We start from the raw sequence: 15,477 nt of genomic DNA, 5'->3' as shown, positions 1-15,477 counted from the left end.
CCATTGCACTAATGGATTGGTCATCAGCTGGCTGTCTATGTCCCGCATCAATATAGACCAAAGTACAGAGGGTTAGGCTATGCTATTGTGCACCTACCTGATGCATCAGAAGGTGCGAGGCCCTTGCTAAATTCTGTGCACAGACTTTGAGATCTATACTTTAGACTGTATCTAAACCTGCTCCAACATGGACTGACATTCTGGCCTACTTTCAGCCGATGCGACTTGTCTGTCGCTGAACAGTCGCTTTTTATGTATTCAGCACCTATGTATAATGTTGTAAAAATGCTCTAGAAGCTAAAGTCGCAGAAATGTCACACATATTTGGCCTGCAACTTTCTGTGCGACAAATTCAGACAGGAAAAATCAGTATAAATCCTTAGAAAATTATCCCCCAGTGTCTCCATCTGCTGGCGGTATTGAATAAGCATTGCTGCACTGATGGGGTATGCATTAGACGAAAAAAAAGAAGAAAAAGAAGAATAATACGCCCAGAAAAGAGGCGAAAAGGAGAAAAACGTAAAAAAACGTGAAAAAAAAGTAAGAGGAAGAGAAGGGAAAAAAAGGTGGAAATGGGTTTAAAAGTGATTTCGGCGGAGAAATATATATATATATATATATATATATATATATATATATATATATATATATACGCGCACACACACACATATATATAAACGTATTCTCCGTTGAGATATTGCAGCCGCTGCTGTGTCCAGGCCCAGGAGCCTTAGCACTGTGCTGTGATGTCACTCAATACCACTGACATCACTAGGTGTAAACAACATCTCTCCTTTGCTGTGTATGTGACTATGGAGCTGTTTGGTGATGTCGTCTATTATGGCCTTCATAGAAGCAACAGGAGATTGTTGCATCCATCTAGAACCCCTCAGAACTACAGTGCTATGATGTCACTCACTTCCACAGGCCTTGCAGAGTGTAAACAACAACAACCCAGCTTTGTTGTGTATGTAACCATAGGGATTTGTGATGTCACCTAGAACCTTCACAGCAGCGACAGCTTTATGAGGAGCATCAGCACTGCTCTGCCTGAGCAGAACCATCACCGCCATAGGTTGTCAAATAACCCGGATTTAACCCACACAGGTAAGTCCAATGGGGTGCAGGCATGTCCTCTATGCTTACAGCTTCCCGTGGGTGTTGGTTTGATACCGTTTGGGGACAGCCAAGGAGGCATCTGCAGGCAACAAAGGTAGGTGTGTGCTTGTGTGTGTGTTTCCTATGCAGATCCTAAGCCCAGTGTCACATGCAAGTAGGAGGAGTAAGAAGGGTTCCTGGCAAATCCGGGTTATGGATTGCATTTAAAAAGGCCCCGTGGGAGTGCAATGGGCCCCTGTCTTGCTGCTTAGCAATAATGGTATGGGTTTAGGTTCTGCTGTGTGTACTGGTGGTTGACTGCCCCCCAGCCCAGAGTGTGCATGGAAAATTGTCTGGCAGCCTCCCTGACAGCAAGCAGTGATAGTGCCCATGAAGGGGACCTTGTTGGGCCCGCCCCTTTCACGGTTATCGCTTCTCGGCCTTTTGGCTAAGATCAAGTGTAGTATCTGTTCTTATCAGTTTAATATCTGATACGTCCCCTATCTGGGGACCATATATTAAATGGATTTTTGAGAACGGGGGCCGATTTCGAAGCTTGCTTCCGTCGCCCTATGCATTGACCCGATATGGCAGTATCTTCGGGTACAGTGCACCACCCCCTTACAGGGTTAAAAAGAAAGATTCCTACTTTCATTGCTACCTGCTTGCTGGCTAGCCAGCTAGCCAGCCCTGTGGGCCTTGCTGCTGCTGCAGCCAAAAAACAAAAGGTGGTGCTGCTGCTGCTTCTGCTGCTTCTGCTTCTGCTTGTGTCTGGCCCCTGTTGGAGCGTCCAGGCACAGGACTTCTGCTGCTGCTGACTAAATGGCCTCCTTAATTGGATCATTTGAGTAGCCAGCACACCTGTGCAGGTAGGGCATGACATGATAGGCAGCTGCCTTGATAGCGGGTGGGTGCTGAATGTTCCTAATTGACAAAATAAGATTAATGCTTATGAAGAAATATAAAATCTCATCCCTTCCCCAATATCGCGCCACACCCCTACCCCTTAATTCCCTGGTTGAACGTGATGGACATATGTCTTTTTTCGACCGTACTAACTATGTAACTATGTAACATAACATGGGGGGGGGGGTCTCCTGGCTGTTCACACAGGTGTGTCATTGCTGTACATTGACCATGCATTGCTTCTGTGGTATTGCAAAGGCAAAGACAAATGCTTCCAGCCATCCATTGCACTAATGGATTGGTCATCAGCTGGCTGTCTATGTCCCGCATCAATATAGACCAAAGTACAGAGGGTTAGGCTATGCTATTGTGCACCTACCTGATGCATCAGAAGGTGCGAGGCCCTTGCTAAATTCTGTGCACAGACTTTGAGATCTATACTTTAGACTGTATCTAAACCTGCTCCAACATGGACTGACATTCTGGCCTACTTTCAGCCGATGCGACTTGTCTGTCGCTGAACAGTCGCTTTTTATGTATTCAGCACCTATGTATAATGTTGTAAAAATGCTCTAGAAGCTAAAGTCGCAGAAATGTCACACATATTTGGCCTGCAACTTTCTGTGCGACAAATTCAGACAGGAAAAATCAGTATAAATCCTTAGAAAATTATCCCCCAGTGTCTCCATCTGCTGGCGGTATTGAATAAGCATTGCTGCACTGATGGGGTATGCATTAGACAAAAAAAAAGAAGAAAAAGAAGAATAATACGCCCAGAAAAGAGGCGAAAAGGAGAAAAACGTAAAAAAACGTGAAAAAAAAGTAAGAGGAAGAGAAGGGAAAAAAAGGTGGAAATGGGTTTAAAAGTGATTTCGGCGGAGAAATATATATATATATATATATATATATATATATATATATATATATATACGCGCACACACACACATATATATAAACGTATTCTCCGTTGAGATATTGCAGCCGCTGCTGTGTCCAGGCCCAGGAGCCTTAGCACTGTGCTGTGATGTCACTCAATACCACTGACATCACTAGGTGTAAACAACATCTCTCCTTTGCTGTGTATGTGACTATGGAGCTGTTTGGTGATGTCGTCTATTATGGCCTTCATAGAAGCAACAGGAGATTGTTGCATCCATCTAGAACCCTCAGAACTACAGTGCTATGATGTCACTCACTTCCACAGGCCTTGCAGAGTGTAAACAACAACAACCCAGCTTTGTTGTGTATGTAACCATAGGGATTTGTGATGTCACCTAGAACCTTCACAGCAGCGACAGCTTTATGAGGAGCATCAGCACTGCTCTGCCTGAGCAGAACCATCACCGCCATAGGTTGTCAAATAACCCGGATTTAACCCACACAGGTAAGTCCAATGGGGTGCAGGCATGTCCTCTATGCTTACAGCTTCCCGTGGGTGTTGGTTTGATACCGTTTGGGGACAGCCAAGGAGGCATCTGCAGGCAACAAAGGTAGGTGTGTGCTTGTGTGTGTGTTTCCTATGCAGATCCTAAGCCCAGTGTCACATGCAAGTAGGAGGAGTAAGAAGGGTTCCTGGCAAATCCGGGTTATGGATTGCATTTAAAAAGGCCCCGTGGGAGTGCAATGGGCCCCTGTCTTGCTGCTTAGCAATAATGGTATGGGTTTAGGTTCTGCTGTGTGTACTGGTGGTTGACTGCCCCCCAGCCCAGAGTGTGCATGGAAAATTGTCTGGCAGCCTCCCTGACAGCAAGCAGTGATAGTGCCCATGAAGGGGACCTTGTTGGGCCCGCCCCTTTCACGGTTATCGCTTCTCGGCCTTTTGGCTAAGATCAAGTGTAGTATCTGTTCTTATCAGTTTAATATCTGATACGTTCCCCTATCTGGGGACCATATATTAAATGGATTTTTGAGAACGGGGGCCGATTTCGAAGCTTGCTTCCGTCGCCCTATGCATTGACCCGATATGGCAGTATCTTCGGGTACAGTGCACCACCCCCTTACAGGGTTAAAAAGAAAGATTCCTACTTTCATTGCTACCTGCTTGCTGGCTAGCCAGCTAGCCAGCCCTGTGGGCCTTGCTGCTGCTGCAGCCAAAAAACAAAAGGTGGTGCTGCTGCTGCTTCTGCTGCTTCTGCTTCTGCTTGTGTCTGGCCCCTGTTGGAGCGTCCAGGCACAGGACTTCTGCTGCTGCTGACTAAATGGCCTCCTTAATTGGATCATTTGAGTAGCCAGCACACCTGTGCAGGTAGGGCATGACATGATAGGCAGCTGCCTTGATAGCGGGTGGGTGCTGAATGTTCCTAATTGACAAAATAAGATTAATGCTTATGAAGAAATATAAAATCTCATCCCTTCCCCAATATCGCGCCACACCCCTACCCCTTAATTCCCTGGTTGAACGTGATGGACATATGTCTTTTTTCGACCGTACTAACTATGTAACTATGTAACATAACATGGGGGGGGGGGGGTCTCCTGGCTGTTCACACAGGGTGTGTCATTGCTGTACATTGACCATGCATTGCTTCTGTGGTATTGCAAAGGCAAAGACAAATGCTTCCAGCCATCCATTGCACTAATGGATTGGTCATCAGCTGGCTGTCTATGTCCCGCCATCAATATAGACCAAAGTACAGAGGGTTAGGCTATGCTATTGTGCACCTACCTGATGCATCAGAAGGTGCGAGGCCCTTGCTAAATTCTGTGCACAGACTTTGAGATCTATACTTTAGACTGTATCTAAACCTGCTCCAACATGGACTGACATTCTGGCCTACTTTCAGCCGATGCGACTTGTCTGTCGCTGAACAGTCGCTTTTTATGTATTCAGCACCTATGTATAATGTTGTAAAAATGCTCTAGAAGCTAAAGTCGCAGAAATGTCACACATATTTGGCCTGCAACTTTCTGTGCGACAAATTCAGACAGGAAAAATCAGTATAAATCCTTAGAAAATTATCCCCCAGTGTCTCCATCTGCTGGCGGTATTGAATAAGCATTGCTGCACTGATGGGGTATGCATTAGACGAAAAAAAGAAGAAAAAGAGGAATAATACGCCCAGAAAAGAGGCGAAAAGGAGAAAAACGTAAAAAAACGTGAAAAAAAAGTAAGAGGAAGAGAAGGGAAAAAAAGGTGGAAATGGGTTTAAAAAGTGATTTCGGCGGAGAAATATATATATATATATATATATATATATATATATATATATATACGCGCACACACACACATATATATAAACGTATTCTCCGTTGAGATATTGCAGCCGCTGCTGTGTCCAGGCCCAGGAGCCTTAGCACTGTGCTGTGATGTCACTCAATACCACTGACATCACTAGGTGTAAACAACATCTCTCCTTTGCTGTGTATGTGACTATGGAGCTGTTTGGTGATGTCGTCTATTATGGCCTTCATAGAAGCAACAGGAGATTGTTGCATCCATCTAGAACCCTCAGAACTACAGTGCTATGATGTCACTCACTTCCACAGGCCTTGCAGAGTGTAAACAACAACAACCCAGCTTTGTTGTGTATGTAACCATAGGGATTTGTGATGTCACCTAGAACCTTCACAGCAGCGACAGCTTTATGAGGAGCATCAGCACTGCTCTGCCTGAGCAGAACCATCACCGCCATAGGTTGTCAAATAACCCGGATTTAACCCACACAGGTAAGTCCAATGGGGTGCAGGCATGTCCTCTATGCTTACAGCTTCCCGTGGGTGTTGGTTTGATACCGTTTGGGGACAGCCAAGGAGGCATCTGCAGGCAACAAAGGTAGGTGTGTGCTTGTGTGTGTGTTTCCTATGCAGATCCTAAGCCCAGTGTCACATGCAAGTAGGAGGAGTAAGAAGGGTTCCTGGCAAATCCGGGTTATGGATTGCATTTAAAAAGGCCCCGTGGAGTGCAATGGGCCCCTGTCTTGCTGCTTAGCAATAATGGTATGGGTTTAGGTTCTGCTGTGTGTACTGGTGGTTGACTGCCCCCCAGCCCAGAGTGTGCATGGAAAATTGTCTGGCAGCCTCCCTGACAGCAAGCAGTGATAGTGCCCATGAAGGGGACCTTGTTGGGCCCGCCCCTTTCACGGTTATCGCTTCTCGGCCTTTTGGCTAAGATCAAGTGTAGTATCTGTTCTTATCAGTTTAATATCTGATACGTCCCCTATCTGGGGACCATATATTAAATGGATTTTTGAGAACGGGGGCCGATTTCGAAGCTTGCTTCCGTCGCCCTATGCATTGACCCGATATGGCAGTATCTTCGGGTACAGTGCACCACCCCCTTACAGGGTTAAAAAGAAAGATTCCTACTTTCATTGCTACCTGCTTGCTGGCTAGCCAGCTAGCCAGCCCTGTGGGCCTTGCTGCTGCTGCAGCCAAAAAACAAAAGGTGGTGCTGCTGCTGCTTCTGCTGCTTCTGCTTCTGCTTGTGTCTGGCCCCTGTTGGAGCGTCCAGGCACAGGACTTCTGCTGCTGCTGACTAAATGGCCTCCTTAATTGGATCATTTGAGTAGCCAGCACACCTGTGCAGGTAGGGCATGACATGATAGGCAGCTGCCTTGATAGCGGGTGGGTGCTGAATGTTCCTAATTGACAAAATAAGATTAATGCTTATGAAGAAATATAAAATCTCATCCCTTCCCCAATATCGCGCCACACCCCTACCCCTTAATTCCCTGGTTGAACGTGATGGACATATGTCTTTTTTCGACCGTACTAACTATGTAACTATGTAACATAACATGGGGGGGGGGGGGTCTCCTGGCTGTTCACACAGGTGTGTCATTGCTGTACATTGACCATGCATTGCTTCTGTGGTATTGCAAAGGCAAAGACAAATGCTTCCAGCCATCCATTGCACTAATGGATTGGTCATCAGCTGGCTGTCTATGTCCCGCATCAATATAGACCAAAGTACAGAGGGTTAGGCTATGCTATTGTGCACCTACCTGATGCATCAGAAGGTGCGAGGCCCTTGCTAAATTCTGTGCACAGACTTTGAGATCTATACTTTAGACTGTATCTAAACCTGCTCCAACATGGACTGACATTCTGGCCTACTTTCAGCCGATGCGACTTGTCTGTCGCTGAACAGTCGCTTTTTATGTATTCAGCACCTATGTATAATGTTGTAAAAATGCTCTAGAAGCTAAAGTCGCAGAAATGTCACACATATTTGGCCTGCAACTTTCTGTGCGACAAATTCAGACAGGAAAAATCAGTATAAATCCTTAGAAAATTATCCCCCAGTGTCTCCATCTGCTGGCGGTATTGAATAAGCATTGCTGCACTGATGGGGTATGCATTAGACAAAAAAAAAGAAGAAAAAGAAGAATAATACGCCCAGAAAAGAGGCGAAAAGGAGAAAAACGTAAAAAAACGTGAAAAAAAAGTAAGAGGAAGAGAAGGGAAAAAAAGGTGGAAATGGGTTTAAAAGTGATTTCGGCGGAGAAATATATATATATATATATATATATATATATATATATATATATACGCGCACACACACACATATATATAAACGTATTCTCCGTTGAGATATTGCAGCCGCTGCTGTGTCCAGGCCCAGGAGCCTTAGCACTGTGCTGTGATGTCACTCAATACCACTGACATCACTAGGTGTAAACAACATCTCTCCTTTGCTGTGTATGTGACTATGGAGCTGTTTGGTGATGTCGTCTATTATGGCCTTCATAGAAGCAACAGGAGATTGTTGCATCCATCTAGAACCCTCAGAACTACAGTGCTATGATGTCACTCACTTCCACAGGCCTTGCAGAGTGTAAACAACAACAACCCAGCTTTGTTGTGTATGTAACCATAGGGATTTGTGATGTCACCTAGAACCTTCACAGCAGCGACAGCTTTATGAGGAGCATCAGCACTGCTCTGCCTGAGCAGAACCATCACCGCCATAGGTTGTCAAATAACCCGGATTTAACCCACACAGGTAAGTCCAATGGGGTGCAGGCATGTCCTCTATGCTTACAGCTTCCCGTGGGTGTTGGTTTGATACCGTTTGGGGACAGCCAAGGAGGCATCTGCAGGCAACAAAGGTAGGTGTGTGCTTGTGTGTGTGTTTCCTATGCAGATCCTAAGCCCAGTGTCACATGCAAGTAGGAGGAGTAAGAAGGGTTCCTGGCAAATCCGGGTTATGGATTGCATTTAAAAAGGCCCCGTGGGAGTGCAATGGGCCCCTGTCTTGCTGCTTAGCAATAATGGTATGGGTTTAGGTTCTGCTGTGTGTACTGGTGGTTGACTGCCCCCCAGCCCAGAGTGTGCATGGAAAATTGTCTGGCAGCCTCCCTGACAGCAAGCAGTGATAGTGCCCATGAAGGGGACCTTGTTGGGCCCGCCCCTTTCACGGTTATCGCTTCTCGGCCTTTTGGCTAAGATCAAGTGTAGTATCTGTTCTTATCAGTTTAATATCTGATACGTCCCCTATCTGGGGACCATATATTAAATGGATTTTTGAGAACGGGGGCCGATTTCGAAGCTTGCTTCCGTCGCCCTATGCATTGACCCGATATGGCAGTATCTTCGGGTACAGTGCACCACCCCCTTACAGGGTTAAAAAGAAAGATTCCTACTTTCATTGCTACCTGCTTGCTGGCTAGCCAGCTAGCCAGCCCTGTGGGCCTTGCTGCTGCTGCAGCCAAAAAACAAAAGGTGGTGCTGCTGCTGCTTCTGCTGCTTCTGCTTCTGCTTGTGTCTGGCCCCTGTTGGAGCGTCCAGGCACAGGACTTCTGCTGCTGCTGACTAAATGGCCTCCTTAATTGGATCATTTGAGTAGCCAGCACACCTGTGCAGGTAGGGCATGACATGATAGGCAGCTGCCTTGATAGCGGGTGGGTGCTGAATGTTCCTAATTGACAAAATAAGATTAATGCTTATGAAGAAATATAAAATCTCATCCCTTCCCCAATATCGCGCCACACCCCTACCCCTTAATTCCCTGGTTGAACGTGATGGACATATGTCTTTTTTCGACCGTACTAACTATGTAACTATGTAACATAACATGGGGGGGGGGGGTCTCCTGGCTGTTCACACAGGTGTGTCATTGCTGTACATTGACCATGCATTGCTTCTGTGGTATTGCAAAGGCAAAGACAAATGCTTCCAGCCATCCATTGCACTAATGGATTGGTCATCAGCTGGCTGTCTATGTCCCGCATCAATATAGACCAAAGTACAGAGGGTTAGGCTATGCTATTGTGCACCTACCTGATGCATCAGAAGGTGCGAGGCCCTTGCTAAATTCTGTGCACAGACTTTGAGATCTATACTTTAGACTGTATCTAAACCTGCTCCAACATGGACTGACATTCTGGCCTACTTTCAGCCGATGCGACTTGTCTGTCGCTGAACAGTCGCTTTTTATGTATTCAGCACCTATGTATAATGTTGTAAAAATGCTCTAGAAGCTAAAGTCGCAGAAATGTCACACATATTTGGCCTGCAACTTTCTGTGCGACAAATTCAGACAGGAAAAATCAGTATAAATCCTTAGAAAATTATCCCCCAGTGTCTCCATCTGCTGGCGGTATTGAATAAGCATTGCTGCACTGATGGGGTATGCATTAGACAAAAAAAAAGAAGAAAAAGAAGAATAATACGCCCAGAAAAGAGGCGAAAAGGAGAAAAACGTAAAAAAACGTGAAAAAAAAGTAAGAGGAAGAGAAGGGAAAAAAAGGTGGAAATGGGTTTAAAAGTGATTTCGGCGGAGAAATATATATATATATATATATATATATATATATATATATATACGCGCACACACACACATATATATAAACGTATTCTCCGTTGAGATATTGCAGCCGCTGCTGTGTCCAGGCCCAGGAGCCTTAGCACTGTGCTGTGATGTCACTCAATACCACTGACATCACTAGGTGTAAACAACATCTCTCCTTTGCTGTGTATGTGACTATGGAGCTGTTTGGTGATGTCGTCTATTATGGCCTTCATAGAAGCAACAGGAGATTGTTGCATCCATCTAGAACCCTCAGAACTACAGTGCTATGATGTCACTCACTTCCACAGGCCTTGCAGAGTGTAAACAACAACAACCCAGCTTTGTTGTGTATGTAACCATAGGGATTTGTGATGTCACCTAGAACCTTCACAGCAGCGACAGCTTTATGAGGAGCATCAGCACTGCTCTGCCTGAGCAGAACCATCACCGCCATAGGTTGTCAAATAACCCGGATTTAACCCACACAGGTAAGTCCAATGGGGTGCAGGCATGTCCTCTATGCTTACAGCTTCCCGTGGGTGTTGGTTTGATACCGTTTGGGGACAGCCAAGGAGGCATCTGCAGGCAACAAAGGTAGGTGTGTGCTTGTGTGTGTGTTTCCTATGCAGATCCTAAGCCCAGTGTCACATGCAAGTAGGAGGAGTAAGAAGGGTTCCTGGCAAATCCGGGTTATGGATTGCATTTAAAAAGGCCCCGTGGGAGTGCAATGGGCCCCTGTCTTGCTGCTTAGCAATAATGGTATGGGTTTAGGTTCTGCTGTGTGTACTGGTGGTTGACTGCCCCCCAGCCCAGAGTGTGCATGGAAAATTGTCTGGCAGCCTCCCTGACAGCAAGCAGTGATAGTGCCCATGAAGGGGACCTTGTTGGGCCCGCCCCTTTCACGGTTATCGCTTCTCGGCCTTTTGGCTAAGATCAAGTGTAGTATCTGTTCTTATCAGTTTAATATCTGATACGTCCCCTATCTGGGGACCATATATTAAATGGATTTTTGAGAACGGGGGCCGATTTCGAAGCTTGCTTCCGTCGCCCTATGCATTGACCCGATATGGCAGTATCTTCGGGTACAGTGCACCACCCCCTTACAGGGTTAAAAAGAAAGATTCCTACTTTCATTGCTACCTGCTTGCTGGCTAGCCAGCTAGCCAGCCCTGTGGGCCTTGCTGCTGCTGCAGCCAAAAAACAAAAGGTGGTGCTGCTGCTGCTTCTGCTGCTTCTGCTTCTGCTTGTGTCTGGCCCCTGTTGGAGCGTCCAGGCACAGGACTTCTGCTGCTGCTGACTAAATGGCCTCCTTAATTGGATCATTTGAGTAGCCAGCACACCTGTGCAGGTAGGGCATGACATGATAGGCAGCTGCCTTGATAGCGGGTGGGTGCTGAATGTTCCTAATTGACAAAATAAGATTAATGCTTATGAAGAAATATAAAATCTCATCCCTTCCCCAATATCGCGCCACACCCCTACCCCTTAATTCCCTGGTTGAACGTGATGGACATATGTCTTTTTTCGACCGTACTAACTATGTAACTATGTAACATAACATGGGGGGGGGGGGGTCTCCTGGCTGTTCACACAGGTGTGTCATTGCTGTACATTGACCATGCATTGCTTCTGTGGTATTGCAAAGGCAAAGACAAATGCTTCCAGCCATCCATTGCACTAATGGATTGGTCATCAGCTGGCTGTCTATGTCCCGCATCAATATAGACCAAAGTACAGAGGGTTAGGCTATGCTATTGTGCACCTACCTGATGCATCAGAAGGTGCGAGGCCCTTGCTAAATTCTGTGCACAGACTTTGAGATCTATACTTTAGACTGTATCTAAACCTGCTCCAACATGGACTGACATTCTGGCCTACTTTCAGCCGATGCGACTTGTCTGTCGCTGAACAGTCGCTTTTTATGTATTCAGCACCTATGTATAATGTTGTAAAAATGCTCTAGAAGCTAAAGTCGCAGAAATGTCACACATATTTGGCCTGCAACTTTCTGTGCGACAAATTCAGACAGGAAAAATCAGTATAAATCCTTAGAAAATTATCCCCCAGTGTCTCCATCTGCTGGCGGTATTGAATAAGCATTGCTGCACTGATGGGGTATGCATTAGACAAAAAAAAAGAAGAAAAAGAAGAATAATACGCCCAGAAAAGAGGCGAAAAGGAGAAAAACGTAAAAAAACGTGAAAAAAAAGTAAGAGGAAGAGAAGGGAAAAAAAGGTGGAAATGGGTTTAAAAGTGATTTCGGCGGAGAAATATATATATATATATATATATATATATATATATATATATATATATATATATATACGCGCACACACACACATATATATAAACGTATTCTCCGTTGAGATATTGCAGCCGCTGCTGTGTCCAGGCCCAGGAGCCTTAGCACTGTGCTGTGATGTCACTCAATACCACTGACATCACTAGGTGTAAACAACATCTCTCCTTTGCTGTGTATGTGACTATGGAGCTGTTTGGTGATGTCGTCTATTATGGCCTTCATAGAAGCAACAGGAGATTGTTGCATCCATCTAGAACCCTCAGAACTACAGTGCTATGATGTCACTCACTTCCACAGGCCTTGCAGAGTGTAAACAACAACAACCCAGCTTTGTTGTGTATGTAACCATAGGGATTTGTGATGTCACCTAGAACCTTCACAGCAGCGACAGCTTTATGAGGAGCATCAGCACTGCTCTGCCTGAGCAGAACCATCACCGCCATAGGTTGTCAAATAACCCGGATTTAACCCACACAGGTAAGTCCAATGGGGTGCAGGCATGTCCTCTATGCTTACAGCTTCCCGTGGGTGTTGGTTTGATACCGTTTGGGGACAGCCAAGGAGGCATCTGCAGGCAACAAAGGTAGGTGTGTGCTTGTGTGTGTGTTTCCTATGCAGATCCTAAGCCCAGTGTCACATGCAAGTAGGAGGAGTAAGAAGGGTTCCTGGCAAATCCGGGTTATGGATTGCATTTAAAAAGGCCCCGTGGGAGTGCAATGGGCCCCTGTCTTGCTGCTTAGCAATAATGGTATGGGTTTAGGTTCTGCTGTGTGTACTGGTGGTTGACTGCCCCCCAGCCCAGAGTGTGCATGGAAAATTGTCTGGCAGCCTCCCTGACAGCAAGCAGTGATAGTGCCCATGAAGGGGACCTTGTTGGGCCCGCCCCTTTCACGGTTATCGCTTCTCGGCCTTTTGGCTAAGATCAAGTGTAGTATCTGTTCTTATCAGTTTAATATCTGATACGTCCCCTATCTGGGGACCATATATTAAATGGATTTTTGAGAACGGGGGCCGATTTCGAAGCTTGCTTCCGTCGCCCTATGCATTGACCCGATATGGCAGTATCTTCGGGTACAGTGCACCACCCCCTTACAGGGTTAAAAAGAAAGATTCCTACTTTCATTGCTACCTGCTTGCTGGCTAGCCAGCTAGCCAGCCCTGTGGGCCTTGCTGCTGCTGCAGCCAAAAAACAAAAGGTGGTGCTGCTGCTGCTTCTGCTGCTTCTGCTTCTGCTTGTGTCTGGCCCCTGTTGGAGCGTCCAGGCACAGGACTTCTGCTGCTGCTGACTAAATGGCCTCCTTAATTGGATCATTTGAGTAGCCAGCACACCTGTGCAGGTAGGGCATGACATGATAGGCAGCTGCCTTGATAGCGGGTGGGTGCTGAATGTTCCTAATTGACAAAATAAGATTAATGCTTATGAAGAAATATAAAATCTCATCCCTTCCCCAATATCGCGCCACACCCCTACCCCTTAATTCCCTGGTTGAACGTGATGGACATATGTCTTTTTTCGACCGTACTAACTATGTAACTATGTAACATAACATGGGGGGGGGGGGTCTCCTGGCTGTTCACACAGGTGTGTCATTGCTGTACATTGACCATGCATTGCTTCTGTGGTATTGCAAAGGCAAAGACAAATGCTTCCAGCCATCCATTGCACTAATGGATTGGTCATCAGCTGGCTGTCTATGTCCCGCATCAATATAGACCAAAGTACAGAGGGTTAGGCTATGCTATTGTGCACCTACCTGATGCATCAGAAGGTGCGAGGCCCTTGCTAAATTCTGTGCACAGACTTTGAGATCTATACTTTAGACTGTATCTAAACCTGCTCCAACATGGACTGACATTCTGGCCTACTTTCAGCCGATGCGACTTGTCTGTCGCTGAACAGTCGCTTTTTATGTATTCAGCACCTATGTATAATGTTGTAAAAATGCTCTAGAAGCTAAAGTCGCAGAAATGTCACACATATTTGGCCTGCAACTTTCTGTGCGACAAATTCAGACAGGAAAAATCAGTATAAATCCTTAGAAAATTATCCCCCAGTGTCTCCATCTGCTGGCGGTATTGAATAAGCATTGCTGCACTGATGGGGTATGCATTAGACAAAAAAAAAGAAGAAAAAGAAGAATAATACGCCCAGAAAAGAGGCGAAAAGGAGAAAAACGTAAAAAAACGTGAAAAAAAAGTAAGAGGAAGAGAAGGGAAAAAAAGGTGGAAATGGGTTTAAAAGTGATTTCGGTGGAGAAATATATATATATATATATATATATATATATATATATATATACGCGCACACACACACATATATATAAACGTATTCTCCGTTGAGATATTGCAGCCGCTGCTGTGTCCAGGCCCAGGAGCCTTAGCACTGTGCTGTGATGTCACTCAATACCACTGACATCACTAGGTGTAAACAACATCTCTCCTTTGCTGTGTATGTGACTATGGAGCTGTTTGGTGATGTCGTCTATTATGGCCTTCATAGAAGCAACAGGAGATTGTTGCATCCATCTAGAACCCTCAGAACTACAGTGCTATGATGTCACTCACTTCCACAGGCCTTGCAGAGTGTAAACAACAACAACCCAGCTTTGTTGTGTATGTAACCATAGGGATTTGTGATGTCACCTAGAACCTTCACAGCAGCGACAGCTTTATGAGGAGCATCAGCACTGCTCTGCCTGAGCAGAACCATCACCGCCATAGGTTGTCAAATAACCCGGATTTAACCCACACAGGTAAGTCCAATGGGGTGCAGGCATGTCCTCTATGCTTACAGCTTCCCGTGGGTGTTGGTTTGATACCGTTTGGGGACAGCCAAGGAGGCATCTGCAGGCAACAAAGGTAGGTGTGTGCTTGTGTGTGTGTTTCCTATGCAGATCCTAAGCCCAGTGTCACATGCAAGTAGGAGGAGTAAGAAGGGTTCCTGGCAAATCCGGGTTATGGATTGCATTTAAAAAGGCCCCGTGGGAGTGCAATGGGCCCCTGTCTTGCTGCTTAGCAATAATGGTATGGGTTTAGGTTCTGCTGTGTGTACTGGTGGTTGACTGCCCCCCAGCCCAGAGTGTGCATGGAAAATTGTCTGGCAGCCTCCCTGACAGCAAGCAGTGATAGTGCCCATGAAGGGGACCTTGTTGGGCCCGCCCCTTTCACGGTTATCGCTTCTCGGCCTTTTGGCTAAGATCAAGTGTAGTATCTGTTCTTATCAGTTTAATATCTGATACGTCCCCTATCTGGGGACCATATATTAAATGGATTTTTGAGAACGGGGGCCGATTTCGAAGCTTGCTTCCGTCGCCCTATGCATTGACCCGATATGGCAGTATCTTCGGGTACAGTGCACCACCCCCTTACAGGGTTAAAAAGAAAGATTCCTACTTTCATTGCTACCTGCTTGCTGGCTAGCCAGCTAGCCAGCCCTGTG

The 15,477-nt window shown here is 45.9% G+C and overlaps 7 non-coding genes across 7 annotated transcripts; all 7 read left to right on the top strand.

Annotated features, from left to right (window-relative positions):
• The first annotated feature begins 1,526 nt into the window (after nt 1-1,526).
• Nucleotides 1,527-1,717, top strand: LOC130325706 (U2 spliceosomal RNA). Its single transcript, XR_008870468.1, has one exon. It is a non-coding gene; the product is annotated as a U2 spliceosomal RNA (small nuclear RNA).
• A 2,090-nt stretch (nt 1,718-3,807) lies between these two features.
• Nucleotides 3,808-3,999, top strand: LOC130325707 (U2 spliceosomal RNA). Its single transcript, XR_008870469.1, has one exon. It is a non-coding gene; the product is annotated as a U2 spliceosomal RNA (small nuclear RNA).
• A 2,089-nt stretch (nt 4,000-6,088) lies between these two features.
• On the top strand, nt 6,089-6,279 carry LOC130325705 (U2 spliceosomal RNA). The gene has a single exon (XR_008870467.1). It is a non-coding gene; the product is annotated as a U2 spliceosomal RNA (small nuclear RNA).
• Nucleotides 6,280-8,367: 2,088 nt separating this feature from the next.
• LOC130325704 (U2 spliceosomal RNA) lies at nt 8,368-8,558 on the top strand. The gene has a single exon (XR_008870466.1). It is a non-coding gene; the product is annotated as a U2 spliceosomal RNA (small nuclear RNA).
• A 2,085-nt stretch (nt 8,559-10,643) lies between these two features.
• On the top strand, nt 10,644-10,834 carry LOC130325702 (U2 spliceosomal RNA). The gene has a single exon (XR_008870465.1). It is a non-coding gene; the product is annotated as a U2 spliceosomal RNA (small nuclear RNA).
• A 2,100-nt stretch (nt 10,835-12,934) lies between these two features.
• On the top strand, nt 12,935-13,125 carry LOC130325701 (U2 spliceosomal RNA). Its single transcript, XR_008870464.1, has one exon. It is a non-coding gene; the product is annotated as a U2 spliceosomal RNA (small nuclear RNA).
• Nucleotides 13,126-15,210: 2,085 nt separating this feature from the next.
• LOC130325700 (U2 spliceosomal RNA) lies at nt 15,211-15,401 on the top strand. Its single transcript, XR_008870463.1, has one exon. It is a non-coding gene; the product is annotated as a U2 spliceosomal RNA (small nuclear RNA).
• Nucleotides 15,402-15,477: the final 76 nt, after the last annotated feature.

Source organism: Hyla sarda, unplaced genomic scaffold (assembly GCF_029499605.1).
Source record: "Hyla sarda isolate aHylSar1 unplaced genomic scaffold, aHylSar1.hap1 scaffold_2741, whole genome shotgun sequence".
NCBI lineage: Eukaryota > Metazoa > Chordata > Amphibia > Anura > Hylidae > Hyla > Hyla sarda.
This window is presented reverse-complemented; position numbering and strand designations above follow the sequence as displayed.